The sequence below is a fragment of the Stenella coeruleoalba genome, assembly GCF_951394435.1.
Source record: "Stenella coeruleoalba genome assembly, chromosome: 6".
In the NCBI taxonomy this organism is placed as follows: Eukaryota; Metazoa; Chordata; class Mammalia; order Artiodactyla; family Delphinidae; genus Stenella; species Stenella coeruleoalba.
This window is the reverse complement of record NC_137151.1, coordinates 116462946-116485404: the sequence shown is the minus strand read 5'-3', so window position 1 is coordinate 116485404 and position 22459 is coordinate 116462946. Positions and strand designations below refer to the sequence as shown.

Here is a 22459-nt window from a genome sequence, read left to right as displayed (position 1 = left end):
AACTTTCTAAAAAGGCAGTCAAAAGCAACCCCTTTTTACATTTTTTCCCCCACAGTGATAGAGACCCCAACACTTACCCATGTCTGATTGTCCTTTCCTTTTGAGATGTGAGGGAATTACCCCTGCTGGACCCCTTGTAACATTTCCTGACTAGTCCACCCAGAAGTGATCCTGGTGGGCCAAGCCCGGCACTCACTCTCGCTGGGTAAACTCCACTTGGAGGTTTTTTGATAAGTGAAGTATATGTCATTTTACCAACTTTCACTAAAGATGCTGTTCAAACGTGTAAGACTTTTACCATAAAGATTTTATGAATACTATAAGATTCAAAGTTTTACTGGATATGGTTTTCACCACATACATTTGTAAAGGAATTTCTCTCTGTTCAAAGTGGTAAACACTTTGAAATTACAGAGAAACTCATGAATCCAATTACCATTAGTTTATTGCTTAAAAGTGCTTTATACAATGAGCTCCAACTCCTGCTTTCCTTTTAACGGTTGTTTTTAACAAGTCCATTCTTAATTGTACTTATGAGCGCGGGCCAGTGTGTGACAGCCCATTCCAGCTGGGCAGGGAACTGGGAGGCCTGGCTGTGGGCGGAGTTAGAAGCAAGCTCAACGTGGCATCTTGACTCCAGGCCACAGGGCACGAGCCCATAGATGCTGAAAGATGCTCAGACTCCCAAAGGGAATCACAGTGTCCAAGAAGAAAAGCCTGTTCCATAAACGGAAATGCAGGGAGGAATCAGAGGGGGCAGACTGTGAAGGTTCTGGGGGTTCAGCTCTCAAAATGGCCAGCCGGCACAAATGCTCTCTAGACCCATGCTCGGGGCATTTAAGGAGAACCACGGCTGGGCCAACAGAAGAAATGCCACGTGCTGAAGTAGAAAACTCACATTAAGAGAGGAACAATAATCACTCTTTCACAAGAGCCTTTTTTTTCTTTTTTTTTTTTGCAGTACGCGGGCCTCTCACTGCTGTGGCCTCTCCCGTTGCGGAGCACAGGCTCTGGACGCGCAGGCTCAGCGGCCATGGCTCACGGGCCCAGCCGCTCCGCGGCAATGTGGGATCTTCCCGGACCGGGGCACGAACCCGCGTCCCCTGCATCGGCAGGCGGACTCCCAACCACCACGCCACCAGGGAAGCCCCACAAGAGCCTTTTAAGATATCCAATTTGAATTAGCTTTTACTCCCAATTTCATGATGCCAATTTTACAGATGAAAAAAACTGAGGCTCAGGGAGTGTTAGGGACACACCTAAGGTCACAAAGCTAGCGTGAAGGCAAGCAAAAACTTGCACCTATCGGTCTTCCGGCTGCAGTTCTAGCTCTCCTCCTCTTCCACAGCCCCACACTGCCGATCCTACTAACATGCCGAGTATGTTATCACATCCCTTCGCTGTGCCTCATCCTCCTGCCAGAACCCAGAGGGTCCCTTTCCTTCACGGATATGCAGGGAGCTCACTGTTATCTGAAAATAGAAAAAGAAGAAGATCCAGCCTAAGCTCTCAAACCGACTGGGCTGTGCTGTCATCACAGATGTGACTACAAAGTTCCCGCACTGGGTCCCCTTAAATTCTACTGACTACTAGAGTGGTTTGGGTTTTTAGGACCCCTGGAAAGGCCTTGTGTATAGCAACAAAACAACAATAATGACAACGCCTGATGTGGATGTTTTATGGGTATTTTAAATCCTTCAAACTCAGTGTTTCTGTTAACATCAAAGCCACCTGACTGTCTGCAGAATGATTTAACTGCTTCATTTCAGCCTTTGAACTGCATTCTTCTTGCTGGTAGTTAGTTTTCTTGGCAAGTTTTCAAGACTAAATTAACCTGTGATATGTTGACGGCAGTTATGTATTTGATGTCAGTCAGCCAACCCCCCGACCCTGTTCGTCACATCTGTGCTCTGGGTCAGTGCCACACTGGGGACCAGGCCTCCAGCTCCTCCCCTCCGCCTCAGCTAAGCTCTGTCTTCCAATTCTCCACCTTGTCATTTATTTTTAAACCATTTCTATATTTTCCGCTTGTGTCACATGACCTATTATTTCTCTCCTTAGCCTCCAGGACCCTCTGCAGGCATTTCTCAAAGGGTCTAAGAAATGCGCTTTCCACATCTACCTATATTTATTAAGCACACAGAAAAGGATCTGGATGGGCCTCAGCTAGACGGCAAAAGGAGAAGAGGTCCCCATGGGTATATTGGAAAAAGTGTTGCTAGGAAAATGGGAGATGCTTCCGGCCCTGCCTGGAACTAGAGAGGACACCCCAGGCAAGTCTTCATTCCAGCAGGCTCTGGTTGGTTCACTTGTCAGGGGAGAGGGTGCAGAACAAGGTGGCTGCCAGGGTCCTTGCCGTGACTCTGGAGTCTGATGACTGGGATAAAATCCTGACTCTTCCACTTACAGCTACACATTCTTGAGCAAGTAGGTTACCTTCACGCGGCCTTAGTTTCCTTACCTATAAAATGCAAATAGTAACAGTAGCTCCTTTGCTGGACTGTTGAGAGAATAAGAGAGGATGCATATAAAATGCTTAGCTGAGTGCCAGCAGTGCAGTTAATGCCTGATGAGCACTGGATGTCAGGACTTCTAACCTCTAACATCACTGAGAACCATATGGGTTAAATGGCTACCTGTTCATATCACTGGCTAAAAGACAGATACCAAATAAAATGACCAAAGACTTCTTAAAAGATAGAGCCCAATTCTGTTTGAGGACCAGTTGGCAGTGTTTTGTACAAAGTGTGGAGTCACTACTTACTAAATACTTGTCCTCTAAGAGACAGATACGAAAAAGGTAATTCACAACCTCCACATGCCAGCACACTTTTGTGACTTTCGGGCACTGCGAAAACTGGAGAGCCCAGCTGAGACCTCTTTTCTCCACTGAGTTAAATCATGCATTGAACATTTACAGGTCTGGGTGAAACAGCCTTGCTCTGATGAACTTGGTACAGAACATTAGTATTTATGAGCCTTGCTTCTATGGTCCTGTAAATGGAGGTCAGCCCTCAATTTTACTCAAAGAAACAGTGAGCATGCTTCAAAGGACCTCAGGAGCAGTGCCTAGTTTAAGAAGATTTGGCTCAATTATAGCACCAGTAGTGAGATCATAAGATTTATTGATTTGTGGTTCTTGATGGAAAAATTTTCAGTTCTCTACCCTTATGTATAATGCAGTAACCTCTGCATTTTACATCTAAGGGAGGAGAAGCAATTTCATCCACATAAGAATTGCTAAAACGAATGCCATGAGTTGATGGCCATTTCCCCTACTGTTCGCCAGCCCTGTAAATAGAGATGTTTAGTTTGCTGTATTCATAGGTCCTGCCCGTGATCTGACGAGCCCTCTATGCCATTCAGTGAAATTATACTAAAGTGAAGCCTCAAGATGGCTTATCTTTCCCTTAAATTGGGGACCTATGGAGGCAATCACTTAAAAAAGTTTTTTTTTTAAACCAAGAAACCTCTAAATATTCCTGTACTCTCTGGGATTGCTTTTGTCAAATGAGGGCAACAGCATGGGACCCATATTCTCTCTTTCAAAAATGCTACTTTATTAGAATTCCATGAATTCTAAAGCTTCCAAAATGTCTTTTGACAGGACAGTTGCTAAGTCATTTACTATGACCAAAAAGGCCTGGAAGGAACCCCAAGCCCAACAATTAGCAAGATATTCTTTTAAAGTAGGAGGTGCCCAAGGACAATACGAGCACTTTCCTTTTTGAGGCACTAATTATAATGATCTATCATCTATCCATCCGTCCATTGCTTTAAAAAGAGTTTGAGGGCTTCCCTGGTGGCGCAGTGGTTGAGAGTCTGCCTGCCGATGCAGGGGACACGGGTTCGTGCCCTGGTCCGGGAAGATCCCACATGCCGCGGAGCGGCTGGGCCCGTGAGCCATGGCCTCTGAGCCTGTGCGTCCGGAGCCTGTGCTCCGCAACGGGAGAGGCCACAGCAGTGACAGGACCGTGTACCGCAAAAAAAAAAAAAAAAAAAAAAAAAAAAAGAGTTTGAAATTCACCTAAAAATCTCGTAACTTTCATACAGGTGGAAGTTAGATTATGGTTTACAATAAAGGTAACATTTAGATGTGATTTGAGAGAGAAAAATTCACATTTCCACTCCTCAACTGATCAAATCAACAGTGGTGGGATTTCTTAGTTCTGAAACAGTATCTGGAATCCCCAAATGAGAAGCTCTGAATGGAAATCAACTCAGTTGCTACTTTCCCTGTTGTACTTTTCTCTCTGTTCTAGTTGGTTAATTTGGGGGACCATTAATGGACACAACTGACTTCAAATCAACAGGCTTCAAAATCAAGTTAAGTTGATAATTATAATCAACTTAATAACCCAGTTAGCAATTCGAGTAACCTAAAATATTGGGTCCACTCTGTCAGATCTAGAGTTTTTTTTGCAATATCGAGAACACATGGTATGACCTCTAGAACAAAAAGTGAAAGTCCGAGAGGAGACAATAAATGTTTGCTGGGCAATTGCTACATGCTCACTCTACTTTACTCTCCCTTCCTTTTAAAAAGTGTACAACTTTATTAATTTCCATGCACTGAACACATGGGACCAACATCCAGACCAAAATACAGTATTTCCAGCACTCACAAGCCTCCATGGGCTCCCTTCCAGAAGCGGTCCACTGACTTCTTACAGCAGAGATTCATTTTGTCTACTTTTGTCCATAAATGGATTCATATAATATGTACCTTTTGTGGGTTGTTTCATTTTACATTATGTTTGTGAGACTCACCATATTGCTGTATGTGGTTTCTATTCTACTTATCCTTCTGAGTAGAATTTCCTTGTCTGTTTTATAGAAAGAAGAATGGAGGCTTAAAGATTTCAAGGAACTTACCAAGGCCACACAGCTGGTCAGGGACTGAGGCAAGAGTCACACCTAGATCCCTTTCTACTCTGCTCCAGACATGAGGTGTGTTAGTTGTCTTCCTTAACCCCAAAACCAGAATCTGTAAACCCGAACAATACTATTCCTTTCAACTTGATTTGGAAGCAGGATCTGTTTAAAAAGCAGCAGGAAATTTTACCTTCTGCTTTAGATAAGGTTCACTGCAAACAGTAAGATCTTCTGGATAACAAAGTATCTAGAATTAGGATCTCCCTTGACAAGGTTTTAGCAAGAGGCCCAGTTGCAAAAGTCAGCCTTGGTGATTAACTATATCATGTATTTTCTAAACAGAGAACAGCTTATAAATTCTTACAGAAATAACTCTCGATGGGCTGGAGGGGCAGCAAAAAGAGAGGCTGAGGAGAAGAGGGTCTTCCATTAGGAACCACTGTAACATGAAGCACATATTTCTTTAAACAAATGGATGCAGATTTTATCTATCTATCTATGGCTGTGTTGGGTCTTTGTTGCTGCGTGTGGGCTTCTCTTTGTGGTGGCTTCTCTGGTTGCAGACCACAGGCACTAGGTGCACAGGCTTCAATAGTTGCAGCACGTGGGCTCAGTAGTTGTGGCACACGGGCTTAGTTGCTCCACGGCATGTGGGATCTTCCCGAGCAGGGATCGAACCCGTGTCCCCTGCATTGGCAGGTGGATTCTTAACCACTGAGCCATCAGGGAAGCCCAGATGCAAATTTTAATACTAAAGGGATTTTCCATTTTTAAAAATCAATCTGTCTTAAATCCCTTCACAATTCTGTCACCACCTTAACACTTTATCAAGAGGGATTTAAATGAGATTAGGAATGATTTTCAAGCACCTTTTATATACATTTAATGGCTTTAGGATGTTTCAAATTTTCTTTGATGTAAAACAGCTTGCCTTTTGGCCAGCAATCTGAAGGTGCCTCAGATGGAGTTTACCCAATCACATCAGCTGATTCTGGAAACTGAGAAGAGGTTGACTATCTCCTCTGGAGGAACAGCCTTCCCACTTCCATATAATTTGGGGCTGTACCTTTTTTCTTTAAATTCAAAATCACCTACTGATATCTACTGGACAGATATAAGAAAATTCTTGGAAAACTAGATGCAGGGCTCCCTTTGCTTCCATATTCTCATTGCCTAGTACCCACGAGGGCCTACGTGCCTGGCTCGGACAGCAGAGAGAAACCAGACAAGGGCCCTGCCTGGAGGGAGAGATTTGAGAACATATTTTACAACAGAAAAGAGAAAACTGAAAGTAGAATGAGGAAGTCTTTTGTGGGCAGGGAGTTCTGATGGAAAAAAAAAAAAATATATATATATATATATATATATATATATATATATATATATATATACACACACACACACACACACACAAACACACACATAAGTACGGACAAAGCTAGAAAAAAGATGAAGACCCTTTGGACTATTAAAATCCCACACTCCTCTCTGAAGCTCCAGGGCCAATGTGCCTGACTTGCCCAGGACAGGCAGCTGCGGCCTGGGGCCTCTCCTGATGTTTCTGATAGAGGTCCCATACCTGCCCACAAACAGGGCCCTAGCAGGACACCCCCAGAGAGGGCCGCTGCCCTGTACCTCCCGCCTGGCCTGCATCGTTGTTGGACTTGGACCCTCCAACCTTAAAGGATTCCCGAGGTCCAAATGTCTACCTGCTCAAATCTCTGACCTCTCCGGCTCCTGGCCCTTTATCAGCTCTGACCCTCTGATCGTCATCTCTTAGACAGAGGAGGCCTTCCACTGCCTTTTTATGGCTGGATTTCCTGATGATGTTAAGATGGGGCCACGGTGGCGGGGGCAGGGGAAGGACAAGCAGGATGGAACTTCTAGCCTTTTCCTCAGAGCCTGGATACCACCCCTCCTCTTGCTTCTTGATCATGGGGTTATCTTTGAGTAAGTTTTAATTTAAGTATTTTCTAAATTTAATTATCTTTAAGTTTTAATTTTTTTTTTTTTAGGAGAGGGAAGTGGGTAAGAGATTATTTAAACTATAATAAATTGAGCTCAAAGAGATGTAAAATTGCGTCTTCCCGAGACCCACTGGGTTCCAGCCCTGCTGCCTGCCACTTGCTATGGCATCATCGTAAAAGAGTGGCTGCGGCTGAATTCTCCCCTTGCTGGCCTTTAGCGGCCCCGTCCCATGAGCATAGTTTCCATAGAACAGCAACCAACTGGCCGGTGAAGGCAGGAGTCAGAGCTAGGCTCCCAGTTTTCAGTAGCTCAAATGCAAGAGGTTTGGGCAAAGCCAGGCAGTCTTGGAGACTCTATGAACGGGACAGCTGTCTGGTTTGCTGCTGTGATTCCTAAACTTTCATGTGCACAATAATGGAGAACTTGTTAAAAACGCAGATTTACTAGATCCTACAGCCAGAGATTCTTATGCATCAACTGGTTGGAGAGCAGGAAGGTGCATTTTAATGAAAACCCACCCTGGCGGCGTTTCTGCTGCAGACAGTGTATCAGATCACTGAGAATCACTGGGGGAAAAGAACACACTTCGCTGGATGTGGGTCTGCATCTGGCTCCACGAGGACCCTGGACGAGGCACTTCTCCCTGGGCCTCGGGCTCCTCATCTGTGCAATGACGGGTGCTGGATTGGACATTTTAGACCTCCGCACAGAGGTGCAACATCCGCGGCTGTTCGCTTCTCAGTGAGCCATCAGGGTTGGCTGGCCTAAGAAGGCAGGGTGCAGATGGGCCACACCAGCAGCCTGCGTCCTCCACTGCCTGCAGTCCGGGCAGCTACTCTGCCTGCCCCATCAGCCAGCCTGGCCATGACTTCTGACAGCTGGGCCGAGAACTGGCCATGCTGTGCTTCTTGGCAACTTCCTCCAACTAATTTGGTCTAATTCAGTGTCCCTCCCCATGCCCCAACGTTTTAATTTTTAATAAACTTTTGTTTTTTTGTTTTTTGTTTTGCGGTACGCGGGCCTCTCACTGTTGTGGCCTCTCCTGTTGCAGAGCACAGGCTCCGGACCTGCAGGCTCAGCGGCCATGGCTCACGGGCCCAGCCGCTCCGCGGCATGTGGGATCTTCCCGGACCGGGGCACGAACCCGTGTCCCCTCCATCGGCAGGCGGACTCTCAACCACTGCGCCACCAGGGAAGCCCTAAACTCTTTATTTTGGAATAATTTTAGATTTAAAGAAAGTTACAAAGGCAATACAGCCAAACATCTTACATTATCATGATCTAGTTGTCAAAATCAACCACTTACAGGGATGGGTGCGCTACTATTAATGAAATTCCAGACTCCACTTGGATTTCACCCGTTTTTCCACTAATTTCCCTTCTCTGTTCCCTTCTCTGTTTCACCAGTTTTGCCACTAATTTCCCAACTAAAGCCAACAGTCCATTTAGTTGTCAGGTCTCCTTAGTCTCTTCAGGTCTGTGGTACCGTCTCAGTCTTTTCTTATTTCCTGTGACCTTGACAGTCCTGCGCAGCGCCAGCCTACAGCAGAACGTCCCTCAGTTTGGTTTGTCTGATGCTTTTCCTCATCATTACTCTGGGGTTAGGGTTTTGGGAAGAAGACCGCGGAGGAGAAGTGCCCTTCCCATCCGATCGTATGACTTATCACTGGTGATGTAACCTTGAGCACTGGGTTAAGGAGTGTTTGCCAGGTTCTTCCACTTTTAAAATTTTTTGATGAGCTCCAAGGCAATGAAGCTTTAACTCTCATCACCAAGAGTTACCTGGATAAACTGGAATAGGTAGAAGTGGGTCCCTCACGCAGCCTCTGTCACTCTCCCTGCTTGAGGATGAGCAGGTACAGGGGGGTCACCCCTGACCGTCACTGAATTCAGGTTCTCCAGCACAGAGGTGAGCGCGTGCATCACCAGGACAGCGCTTTGAGAGTTTCCGATCTGGCAGGCTTGGCATGGAGCCCAGGCTACCGTATTTTAATGAGTTCCCAGGTGATTCGGAGCTACACTAGCTTTTTAGAATCAGCTCGGATTTTTTTTTTTTTTTTCAACTGAAAATCTCCACCCTGGGTTTCACGCCAGTATTTACACTTGCCGGCAGGTGGAGCCAGAGGCTCATGACTCAATCTGCTGAAGAAAACTAGGACAAATTCCAGTCAACAAAGCATTCCGCACTGTAAGCAGAATTAGGGTTATTTTGAAACAGATGGGCTCTACAGAAGCCGTTGCACTGAATATTATGCAGTTGTTTATTGTCTAGATGGTCTGAAACCCGGGGACTATTCGCCAGCATCTAGCAGTTTCTGTGTCATATCAGGTTTCTTCCAGCGCAGAGGAGACTGACAAGACCCTGGGAGACAGATGTGGTTATGGGTACGGATGTGGATACAGTATTTTAACCAGCTCTGAACTCGGGATTTACTCCTGCTACGGTGCATACTGCCTTGCATGGCTGAGTGCATCTTCCTGGAACGATCAGGATCCCTCTAACTCCACATCAGAAGAGTAGATACAATAGATACATTTGGATACAATAGATACAAATAGATACAAATAGGTACAATCTGTGACGATAAGACACCAAATCCCGGATGCAGTAATTCTAAAACTGCTTTACTTAAGCCTAATCAAAGTGGTCTGTTTCCTGGTTTACATTTTTACCCACACGCCCACTTACACTTGCCCCCATCCTCTTTCCTTCTGCCCCTCTCCTGTGCTACCCCAGCTGGCATTAGCAGGGAGGAAGCAAGGGCAAGGAAGGCCAGCTAGCACGCACTTGACTGTGCCTGATGCACTGGTCCACAGTGGGCAGGACCAGGGCTTACAAATGGAGTGTTCTGTGAGTCCTGGAAATCTACAATGGCCTCCAAGCGCCAACGGTTCCTCCGTAGAGAATGTTTTCAGTTCCTTAGCCTGGGATCCCAGGCACTCAGCTGCTGCTGTGCTGGTCAGCCCGGGATCAGAGAGGCCGTGAAGGCGTCTCTGAGGTTGGCAGCTTGGGGACGGGTGGTTCAGCAGGTTCTGCTGTCTCTGTGCTGGACAGACCCTCAGTCACCTGAGGGGCGCACAGACGTGCTTCCTGGTGGATAAGGCCCTGCTGTAAGCAGTGGGTTCGTAACTGCCTGGCACAGCGGCTCCCTCCCTCCAAGGGATAAAACGTCAGTTGATGGTGCCCCCCCTACCTTTTTCATGAACAGGGGCAGGTCCCCCGCTCAGAAACAACAAAATCCCCAACGTGCTTGCTCTTTGCCCAGATTCTCAGACGGAGGCAGAGAGAAGCACTGTTGATGACATTTAGACCTGTTTCATTTTTTTCTCACTCCCTTCAACTTGAGTTTCAAATCAGAGACAGCCCAATGGCCAGCTTTTTAAGCAACAGCCCAAGGTAATGTTTTCATTGACTTTTAAAATCATAGCCCATTTGGAATTAGCCCATATTTCCCACAGAAACCTCAATCTTCTGAAAATACCTTTTAACCTTTGGGCATAGAAAAATATAAGTAAATATCATCCCAAGAAATCAAAGAATAAGAAAGAGAAAAGATGGAGAGTCAGGAGGAGAACTCTGGAAAGGGACAAAGAAACTTAGATCGGGAACTCCTGCCAAGACCAACCACTGAGGGGTAACGTCCAGGTCACACTGGACAACTGTTGCCAGTGACTGTTTGTCAGGAGAAACAAGGACGTGGAGCCTGGGAGGGAAGGGGTTTGGGACAGCTGACCCTAGGCTTGGTGGCCGGACTGACTGGCAGCAAATAAAATAAGCCATGCGACAGGCCCTACACCTTCCCACTGCTCCCATGTCACAGTCCTGTGAAACACGCAGCAGCACGTCAACGCTCTAGAGACTAGACACTGGATCCAAAAGAGTAATTTCCAAACTTTCATGTGGGTGAGCACGGTAAGAGGCAGATTCTAGGTTCTAACTTGGGAGATCCCAGATCAACGGCTGTGGTGAGACCCAGGAATCTGCATTTTTCAGAAGCACCTCGTGTGAGTCTGATGCTACCAGCCCCACTCTGAGAAACTGGGATCCGAGGGATGCCGTACTACATTCTGGGGTTTTGTTTGGTTGTAACTAACGATGAGCACCAACACGGCATCTGGTTTTGTACACATAGGTCTTTTGTTACATCCTCCCTGAGCCAGAAGCTCTGGTGGTTTCCCAGGTTGTGCCGTGCTCAATCCTGGATGATGTGAATTTTAAAAGTAAGACACCAACGCAACCCAGCTCTCCTAAAGATTCTATTAGTTATAACATGAGAGTGGACGAAACTGGCCACTCACCCAGTCGTAGGAGCAAAGCCACTCACCTCTGGATCCTAGGTGCCTGGGACCTGGTGGGCACGTCATAAATGTTTGGTGAATGAACAAAAAACCAACTAATATGCTATCAGGGCTGAGCAGAGAGGGGGCCAGGAACCAGGGGCCCAGGCCAGACCAACGGGGCTAGAGGACCGTGAGAGAGATGTGGGTAAATGGTGGCAGGTAGGGAATTTCAAGGCCCAAGAGTCTTGGTTTCTGGCCTCAGCCAACAACCAGCTTTCAAACCCTGAGACATAAGTGGGTGAGAACAGGTGACAAGAGGCTTCAGAATACAAATCAGTCTATTTGTTTCCTCTAACAAGTGCATGAAGTTGGTCTGGTCTCTGGGGTTCCGTTACATTAGAGAACTTCAGTATCCAGAAGTAGGCCAAGATATGAGATGTACTACGTACATCCATGTTGAATGCTGTAAACATTCAAATTATTTCTATTTTTCAGATATCATAAGCCTGACTGGTGCATAAGTACACATCAAGAGATACTGATATCAACGCAGAATTATGAAAACAATCCCTGACCTAGGAAACTGTCCCTGAGCTGTTGAGAAGCCAAGGAGAACACCATGGTTCGAAGCTCTCACAAAAGCTAGAAGCTGCCGGCATGCTCCTCTCTCAGGTGGAAACAGAGGAAGATGAACTATTCTGGGAAAAGCCTGCAATGAGTGCATCACAGCTGGTCTCAAAGGTGCATGAATGTCAGGGTGAAGGTGGGGCGGGCACCCCGAGAACCACCGGCTCAACCCCACAAGGAAACAGCAATGCAAGGGCCCCGGCAGATGCACTTGCTGGGTTAAAAAAAAAAAAAAAAAGGCAGGAGAGGGAGGGGGCGGGAGAGCCAAGAGGGAAAGTAACTGGAAGAAGAATGACATCCTTGTCAGCGGTCCGAGCCCCACGAATTTTGAATGGTTGGTGGTTTAGAAAACCAGGGTGGGCTCCTCGGCAAAGGCCTAGATAAGCTGGGAGGTAAGGACGACACAAGCGTATCCCTTCAGAGCGGAGCAGCTCTGACTGAGATAAGCGGCAGGGTGAGAGCATCTGCACAGAACGCCAACAGGCAGGAGCCTTGCTCTCTGCACCAGAAGCTGAGAAATGCTTCCTGTGGGTCAGAGTTGGCCTAGAAGCGGGATGGCTGTGAAGTTCTGGGATGCAATAAACTATCCCGGAAGTTGGACGGTCATCTTAAAAACACGCTTGTTTTTGTATTTGGTGGTATTTAACCAGTTACCTGGCGGTCCAGTGGTTAGGACTCCACGCTTTCACTGCCAAGGGCCTGGGTTCGATCCCTGGTCAGGGAACTAAGATCCCACAAGCCCTGTGGAGCGGCCGAGAAAACAAAACAAAACTAAACTAAACCAAAAAAAAAACCGCAAAAAAATATTGCTCTGATGGTATGTAACGTAACCCTGAGCTGAACTGCCACTTTTTGTTCTTTTAGGTCTGATTAACCCACTCCCACCCACACCAAGTTCTGATCCACTAATGAGAGACAGTATGTGTGTTTGTGTGTGTGCGTGCATCCTTGCGTGTGGGCTCGAGTACGTGTGTTACAGACACGCCTTGTGACTGAAACTTCTCCCGTAAACAAGCCCTCCCAGCCTCAGGAAGAGCCGGGGGCTTTCTCAGACCGCTGGCACACAGTCGTGAAACAGCCTGCCTCTAACTAACCTAGAATGGCTCAGAAATGATTCTAAAGTGGGCTGTGCTAGGGAGAGAGACTCAGTAACAAAAATGGCTTATTCTTACATGTCTGTTAAATAATTTCTAGTAAAACAAAACTTACTTTATGAACAGAAAGGGAGACCACAGAATGAAATTTTTTGAACTTTAAATTCCAAGTTAGGAATCTAGAGCGAGGCTTACCTTGGATAACTGATGATTTAGATAAGTGGGGAGGAATATGTTGTTCTCTGAGCATCTTTGGAAACAGATGTTTCATCTAAGTGTTTGCTGTAGCCAGAGAAAAAGCGAGTACTACAAGGCCTACCTACAGGTTTTTTTTTTCTTTATTGGAGTATAATTGCTTTACAGTGTTGTGTTAGTTTCTGCCGTACAATGAAGCGAATCAGCTATATGTATACATATACCCCCTCCCTCTTAGGTCTCCCTCCCAGCCCCCCATGCCACCCATCTAGGTGGTCACAGAGCACTGAGCTGAGCTTCCTGTGCTTTATAGCAGGTTCCCACTAGCTATCTATTTGATGCAAGGTAGCGTATATATGTCCATCCTAGGCCTACCTGTAGTTTTAAGAAAGAAGCTTTAAAGATACCATGTCAAGTGTGGAAAGGAGATTCTGTGTGAGATGCATCCAGCGCATCTTAAAATCATGGATTTTCAGGACTTCCCTGGCGGTCCAGTGGTTAAGATGCTGCGCTTCCACTGCAGGGGGCGCGGGTTCGATCCCTGATCAGGGAAGTTCCACATGCCTCACGGTGCAGCCAAAAAAAAAAATCATGGATTTTCAGAGTGGGGTGGGGGAGGACTTGGGATGATGGAATCCAATCTGCTCAGTTCAGAGCCCAGAAACGGAAGCCCAGAGTGGGTAAATGGGTCTCCCGTTTTGCACAGCTGATGGGGGCAGAATCAGAACCCAGGTCTCTCAGTGCTCTGGTCATGTCACCAGACTTCATCGTTTTCCCTTTTAGCCATTTCATCCTGAAGAATCCAAACCTCCCTTTCAAGTCTGGAGTGGACATCGGTATTTTATACAAGTGCCTTCTGCTACCCGGCTCTGTGGGCAGCACGGGAAGGGAACGCGCTCTGGTGCCAGACAGAGCTGAGCCTGAATACGGGCTCTGCCCCTTCCTCTGTGCTCCCGGACAAGTCACTTTCCTCACCAACCCTCACTTTTCTTATCTGTGTGGATGCAGGAACCTACCCCTGGATTGCTCTGAATGGAAGGAACTAAAGGACGCCAGCACCTGGCTCAAAGCAACAGAGGGTCAGTGGTTCCTGCTATTACGCTAATAACCCCTTCCAGGCTTCCCCACCCCGGGAATGTCCCCACCATCCATCCAGTTAGTCACACACACCCAGACCCCAGTCATCCTAGACAGCTTCCCCTTCCTCATGTGCCCCCTTCAACCTGTCACCAAATCCTGTCATTGTAACCTGAACCTTCCCCTAACTCGTTCCCCCTTCCCTGCACCTGCCATGTCACCAGCCCTGCCTGAGCCACCTGCTTCGTGAGCCTACACTGGTGCCTGAGCCCCTAGATGATGTCCTGCCCTTGCTCTGGTCTTCCAACCAACCACCCTCCACAGGGGAGCTGGAGAGCTTTGCCAGAACACGCATCTCATCCACTTCATCCTCTGCCTAAAGCCCTCCAGGAGTTTCCTTTCATTCAAGGACAAATATCAAACTTCGTACGCAGCCCAGTAAGCCTGCCCTCCCACAGCTCCAACTCCCAGGGACCCCTCCCCACCTCCCCAAGCTCTCAGGAGAGTGGCCGCATCCCCCTTTGCCCTAAGTTCTCCCAGGATCATGTCCCCTTTCTCCAAAGCACATGATGCCACAGTTAGTAGTTACATGGGACTCTGATGATCCCAGCCGAGTGCATCCTCGTTAGGTGGTGAGCTCTGTGGGGTGAGAACACGGCGGGTTTGTGTTCACCTCCCCATGGATGAATAAATGAACAAAGCAGCAGGAATGGGCAGGAGGGAGGTGTGGAGGAGTAACTACTTCCTCATTTCACAGATGGCCAGACTGAGGCTCGAGGAAGGCGTGTGACTTCCCGAGGTCGGGGCCCCCAGGAACTGCATGGAAGCGCAGTGGTCCTCACACACCGCCCACCACGCTGCTTCAGAAACCAGCTCCCACATTTCTCCTTTACCATCCAACCTTTCTTCACAGTAGCCAGTGGCTCAGCAAAAAATTAGTGGGTTCTTTAAAAAAAAAAACATAGGCGGCTCTGAGGGCATGGGGGGGCGGGGACTATAATTGTCACATGGAAAAAGGAAGAAATTGCAAGTTAATAACGGGGAGATTTTGAGTTTAAAAAAAAAAAAGACCATCCAAAGCTACAAGATTTGTTGCTATTTAGACCAAATGGAACAACATTTCCAGAATTGTCTCTATGGATCTGAAGATTCTAGATTAAGGGCAAGTGACTTGGCCAAAGGCTTAGACCTGTTTTCCGACACAGGTACTCTTAGGGAAGGAAAAACAAGGGCGGTAAAAGCCCCAGCAAGGTTGCTACACCAGTATGACTGATCTAAATGGAACACACTTCCATGAGTCATTTGTAGCTTTAAATACTATAGAAAAAAGAATTTATGAAACATGCCCAAACAGTCTCCCTTTAATGTGGCGAGCTCTTTTCAAACCACATTGTTCAAATTTATGTTAAAATGCAAACCCTTCATGTTTACAATGGTACTCTTGGAGGAATAATATAAAAGTACAACTGCTAAATTTCAAAGACAAGACTTATAGCCTCAGAACAATGGGGGCATTCCCAGCGCAAATTTATGAGCTGTTAAACCTCAAAAGGTTTCCTCAATTAGCAATGAAGGTTTTGACATATTTGCAGCCTGGTATAGGGGCTGCTTTTTATACAATTTGGGGTGTACCGCTTTTATCGGAACTTTTCCTTACTTTTATTGACCTCGGATGACAACTATTGTGCTCCTCTCTGGGCAGCGTTTGATCCTGCTAATTGTGCCGTGGAGCCGGGACGGCATTTCACGGTTTACCATTGCTCCTGGGGCGCACGACAAATTATACATAATGCATTGCGTTGTAATTGCTGCATTGTGAACTTGGCTCGCCTTCCCAACATAAAATACCGACATCCAAGTAGTTTTATTATAAAAAACCGAGAGGGATTCTTTTGGATTATAAACATCTGAAGACACAACGTTCTCATGAATTCCGGTGGCTATTTTGGACACACACAGGGCGGGCGAGGCTGAAAAGCAAATCAAATGTACTTCACATGAATGTTTACAGAGAAAAAGAGGAGGCAGTCACGAAGGCAAGGCCATAGGGAATGCAAAACAAAACGGAGTAGGAGCTGAAGGGCAGACAAAAGTCCAAACTGGGAAATCAAAGAGGCAAGGTCTAGTGATGCCCCTGCGTCTCCCTGGGCCTCAAGTTCCTCCTTTTGAAAACAAAGGCACAGAACAAAATGACCACAAAGGTCCCTTTTCCATGAAGACAGGAGCCTCAGGGGGGCAGTGACCTGTTTTCCAAGTCTGATTTGTCAGCACTAGAAACCTGTGTCTTGTACCAAACACACAGCTTCTCACCACTGCCCTGTTGGTTTGGGGCCTCTTATAAAAAGATGATGCCTCTTGAAAGGGCAAGGGGCAGAATAAATAAAGCACAAGTTTTGTATATGCAATATGATCAAGTGCAAAAAAAAAAAAATCACAAGCACAGTACAGTGATCACTCTAGATGCCCACAGCGGGCCGCGGTCACAGGACCCGCTGCAGATTTGGAAGCAACACCAAGGCACCAGGGGGTCCCCTCTTAACCCTCCCTTCTCCTCTCTCCCTGCCCCGGGACAGCAACCTGATATATGAATTCAGGGAAATGAATGTCCTAGAGGAGCCAGAGGTGCTCCAGCAAGATTTCAAGCACAAGGGGTCGCCTGGCAGCTCAGCCGGCCACACAGGTAACACATAACTGGACTGTGTTAGAACCGTGGCTTCTCTTTGAAGCCAGGCCACAGACAATCCAACGTGCAGTTGGTAGGCTGTTAACCTCCTGCCAAAGAATTCTGTGTCCCTTGACCGACTTCTCCTCCCACCTGGTTCAACAGCAAGCAAATGGCCCAGTTAATTGCAAACCGAATTTAAGACTTAAATTTGACAACGAAGTATGCTTAGAACTTTGAGTGTTTGGCATAGGAGGGTCAGAATTCTAACTATTTACTTAAATTATGACACCCAGCGCTGCATAAAAGGCATCCTGGATGAGAAACACACCGGCTGTCCATCTGTCAAGATTGTGGAAAGCCTGTGAGGCAGTGTGGGCCTCCTCCCCCAAACCCTCACGTCTACTGTGGGCGACGTAGCCATTGTGCTACCAACTAGTTCACGTGAACAAAAGGGGATGCTCCGGAGTGGGCAGCTAGGGGGGCAACAGTCAGGATTGCAGTTTTAGGACAGAATACTCTTACTTATTGGCCCTAGAGTTGTGCTAAGGCTCACAGACATGTTCCCAGGGAGGTATGATCAGCTGTGATTTTGTCAGTGAATGAAGCACATCAAGGTTTTTCTCTGGTTATCACTCCTTAAGAGACAATAGGGAATTCCCTGGCGGTCCAGTGGTTAGGATTCTGCACTCTCACTGCTGAGGGCCTGGGTTTGATCCCTGGTCAAGGAACTAAGATCCCACAAGCCAGGCGGCGCGGCCGGGAAGAAAAAAAAAAAAAAGGGGGGGACTGGGCAGGGAAAGTGAGAGGCCATATCTAGGAATTGTTTTTGGAAACACTCCCAAGGCAATGGACTTTGCTCTAAATAAAGAAATACCAATCTTCAAAGGGGGATAGTTTTGGGTAAATGGCAAATCATGAGGAAGCTGAGTAGCAAAGGGAATATGAAAATACTACCTTCCCAACAAATACCATATGATATCAGTTAGATGTGGAATCTAAAATATGACACAAATGAACCTATCTTTGAAACAGAATCACAGACACAGAGAACAGACTGGTGGTTGCCAAGGGGGAGGGGGTTGGGGGAGGGATGGAGTGGGAGGCTGGGGTCAGCAGATGTAAGCTATTATATGTAGAATGGATAAACAACAAGGTCCTACTGTGTAGCACAGAGAACTATATCCAATATCCTGTGATAAACCACAATGGGAAAGAATATTAAAAATGTATATATATATATATCTATGTATAACTGAATCACTTTGCTGTACAGCAGTAATTAACACAACACTGTAAATCAACTATACTTCAATTTAAAAAAAAAGAAAACACCACTTTCCCAACTTCTTTAGACAAAACTAGGCCTGAGGTCCCCCCCGTCAGGCAACCACTTCGTAGTCACGAGCATCTCCAGTGCAAGAAAACATCTCACACAATTTTCTTGAGTAATTATTTCCCTAAATTGATGCCAGGAAAATCTTGTTCTTTCTCTGGGGAGAATATACTTTGGGATTCCTGCCACAAGTTAAATGGTCTAGATGAGTTTAGAGAAAGATCATTTAAGGACAATCAAAAAAATTATACACACACACACACACACATATACACACACACACATACACACACACTGGAAAAAGAAAATAACAAACGTGAACGAGAGTGCCTAAGTTGGAGGTCCAGGTAGGAACCCCATGAGGAAGGGTAGTGCCAGGGAGGCAGCACAAACTCAAGAAGGGTTCTGTATCCCTCTATTTTGAAGCCCAGGTCCATCAAGAGATCTTAAAAGAAATACATAAAAAGAATATAGCAGTGGAGAAACTGAAGTTTTACATTTCCAATTTTTATGTTATAGGCTTCCTTCCCCCCTCTAACTTCAGTTTATAAACTGAAGGCTTCAGTCTTTTGAATACACAAGGACACTTGTGCACACACAACCAAATCCAACCAAAAAAAGAGAAATAAAAACCAAAGCCATTTCAAATATACCTCAAGCAAGAGCTTGATCGAGCGTCTGGACTCCAGAGACAAGTCTGCCTGGTCATGGTGGTATTCCCAAGGCAGGTGGCCAATCAGAATTTGTTGAATGACTGAACCCCAAAGAGTTTTCATGGATGGAGGGTTAAGTTCCACCATTTCCAGCTCCTGCCTTGACCCACAAACTCAGCCATCCTGGGGCGCTGCAGGTTTTTGGTTTAGCCCTAGTCTGCCCTGGAGCCATCCAGCGAGATCCATCTAGAGACCCTGGGGATCCAGATGAGCTGACAGGAGAAATTGCTCCTGGTGTCCATTTACATAAGAAAAATGAGGATCCACTTTTCTAGGGGTGAAATCAGGGCTGAGGCAGAAAAGGATGGCTCTTACACAATCTTCATCTCTCTCTCCCCTCTCATGTAGTCCCTTTGTATTTCTTTCTTTCATAAGAAGGGGGCTCTCTAGCTTTCCAACATGTTCAATAGCTACCAAATCCAAGAACTCTGAAGACAGACCACGAAGATTCACCCTTGGATTAAAAAAAAGTCACGTCTCGTGAAAACACAGGTATCACAATGAGAAATACCTGAGAGAAAACACTTAGAATTCGAAACAAAACAAAACAAAAAAGACAGGCAAAAAAACACTTCTTTGGTTTTGTCAAGAAACTTATTTGAGTATTTGAATATTAATAATAACCACATTTATCCCACACTTGTAAGGCAAAGCAAATAAACTATAGCAATTAAACAGAGAAAAGAATTATCACCCTAAAGTAGCTACTCCTTCCTAAGAGCTACCAAAACGCAAATAACTTGTAGCCTGTTCTTTCTTGTGCCTTAGCTGTAACAGAGGAGAAAACTGGCTTGGAAAAGAACAACGAGAGAAAGACAAGGACTACGTTTTGAATGCACAGCTTGGGGGACGTCCACCATGACGGCCGTGTAAAAGAAATAGCCATCCAGGGCTGACATGGGCTTTAATATAATGCCAGACTTCACCACTTATTATTCATTCGTTTGTTCATTCTTTCACTCTTTCTCTTATTAGGTGATCATTCATCCAACAGACATTTATTAAGCACTTTCCCGGGGGGTCTGTGATAGGTGTGGGGTGCACAGAAGTGAATAAGAGCAGGGGCATGGCTTTATCCACTGTAGAAACAGTGCTCAGGGACTAAGCCTGTGAAAACGTCTGAGATCTCAAAGCAATTAAGTGGCTCCCTCAGTGGAAAAAAAAAATCTATAAAACTGAAAAGTAATAAGTATTTGATTAAATGCCTATGAAACGTACCATATCAATCATTTATATCTCAACTCATAAATATGACATATATATTTATAGTCGTTTACTTAAATATATATTTATATACTACGGATGGGCTGTCACATGTTTCAACACGTGAAATGACACAGGGTCGAGGTGGGGTTTCTAAAAATAAAAGCCCACATAAGTCCTCAAAAGTCCCCACAGGATGGACAGGACATCTGTGCTCTCCCGGAGTTTATAGTGTAGTGGAGACAGAGGCACACGCCAGTAGCCACAATCACCTTGTGAAATATCTAAGAAAGTACCCCTCTGAGCCTCATTTTCTTCATGAAAAAATAACCTACTGAAAACCAGAAACCATGGCCTTTGGGGCAGTTCTGAGGTCCAAGTTAAAAAAAAAAAAAAGATGGGAAAGTATTTCATAAGCTCAGAGTGATGAGAAGTAAACTTTTAACCCCTTTGGTCTTTGCCCCTCCTGGTAGTAAATGCCTCTTACCATGTCGGATGCTACACCTGCCGCCTACCTGGGAACTGGTGCTCAGACCAGAGACAAATCTCTACCATACCCTAAACATAAGGCTGCTCTGGTGCCCTTCTGCAGCCCACAGATGTCTCTGATGGACAGACACACGTAAACCAGGACGCTTCATGTAAAGATAAAAGTTGGCCTGTATCGTGAGATTCCAAAGAGACAGAGGTTAAAAAAAAAAGGAAAAACAAAAAAATCAAAAAACCGCCCCCCCACTTACACTGGTAAAAATGAAACCATTTTTCAATTAGCTCAGCCCTAAGCAGACACCATCATCTATTTTGCCCTAAGAATGAAAAGCTGTGGACTGCTCCTAAAGTCAATTTTACTTCTCTCTTTTGTAGACATTTCATGAAATATCTTAATCTTCCCAGCAGGCAACATTAGTAGGTAAAAGAGGAAAATGAACTCACTTTTGGAAAGAAAGGATCATGTGGTATAACACAGAAATATATCCTAGGAGGCAGTCTGGGTCTATTATTTGTCCTTTTTCCTATTCTTCTTCATGGGCTCCCTTTTACGGAGCCGGCTGGGATGGGGCTGGGGCAGGGTATGACCAGGTTAAAAGCAGCCCAGGACACAACATCATAAACGGAAGCGGGATAGCAGTTATAAGCTTCTGCAGATAGAACCTGGCCGCTTCAAATGTGTACGACTAGACCCTCCTGGCTTCAAGATTTCCTTTGTGTCTCACCACGGGATGTGTGTTAGGATGATTGATATACAACGGGTTTAAATAAAACAAGAAAACAAACCAAGAAAAATTATGCATGATGAAGAATGAAAATCTACTAAAAATACTTTACAATGGCTTCAAACATGAAATCACATTTACAAATAACATTTTCATGACTTGGGCATAAGTGACTCAGGAGCATATGGCTTAAATTTCCTTCAGAACGCACAGGGCTTTAAAAATCAAGCAGAAACTTGCTTGGCAAAATTAGTTTGTAGAGCAGAGCTCTGGGGAAAAAAAGAAAAGAAGTTTGTCAGACGGCACTCGCTTTGGCATCCCTTCTCTGGTGCATTCTTTGATGACCAAGTCAACTGGCTACAGTGGCCATTGCCTAGGAACAACTTTCTTGGAAATCGTTTAACTCTCTTTCCCTATTTAGGCAAAGTATTCAATAACTTTATAATAAATGACTCTCCTTCACCTCGACTATCTCAAGCATCAAAAATCGTGGTCTAAGGCCCACTTCTGTAAAAAGTGTTGAGCCATCTTAGGCAGGGAGCAAATGGCTGCCGCATCTTTGCGGCCATCAGGTATGACTGCATATATAGGGATGCCTTTATTTCCTATTAATCCATTTGAAACTAAATACTTTTTCCCCCCAAATTAAAGACACACATTTTAGACAGAGCCCACAACAGTCAGGCTCTGTTTTACCTGCCCAAACTTTTTGGTTTCTTTCACCACACAAAGTTCACACACGAATACTACCACCACCAACATGGCTATAAAATAACCTTAGCATTCACAGCGTTTACTGTTTCCAAAAGGCACCCTCAAACATCACCTCATTCCATTCTGGGGGATAGTCATGACAAGTATTTAACCCATTTTTAGATGAGGAAACTGAGGTTCAGAGAAAGGTCATATAGCAACAACTAGCCATTCTTCAAATACCAATTGTACTTTCCTGTCTTGGCATCTTCTATTGTTTATTTTGATAATTTTTAATAGTCATGTTCTCTAGAATACCTATTCCCTTCATCCCCACTGACTAGAATCTCCCATTCTTCAAGGACCAGAACATATACCACACCTTTCAAGATGTGATCCCTGAACACTAACTCTCCAAGCAGGATGATCTTTCTTATGTATCAATTGGGCTAGGCTACAGTTACCAATTATTCAGTCAAACACTAATTGGGGTGTTGCTCTGAAAGTATGTGGTAGATGTG

At 45.5% G+C, this 22459-nt stretch overlaps 1 protein-coding gene across 1 annotated transcript in view; it reads right to left on the bottom strand.

Annotated features, from left to right (window-relative positions):
• Nucleotides 1-22459, bottom strand: part of RHBDD1 (rhomboid domain containing 1) — a 117977-nt gene that overhangs the window by 3216 nt on the left and 92302 nt on the right. The gene's annotated exons all lie outside the window — the stretch shown is intronic.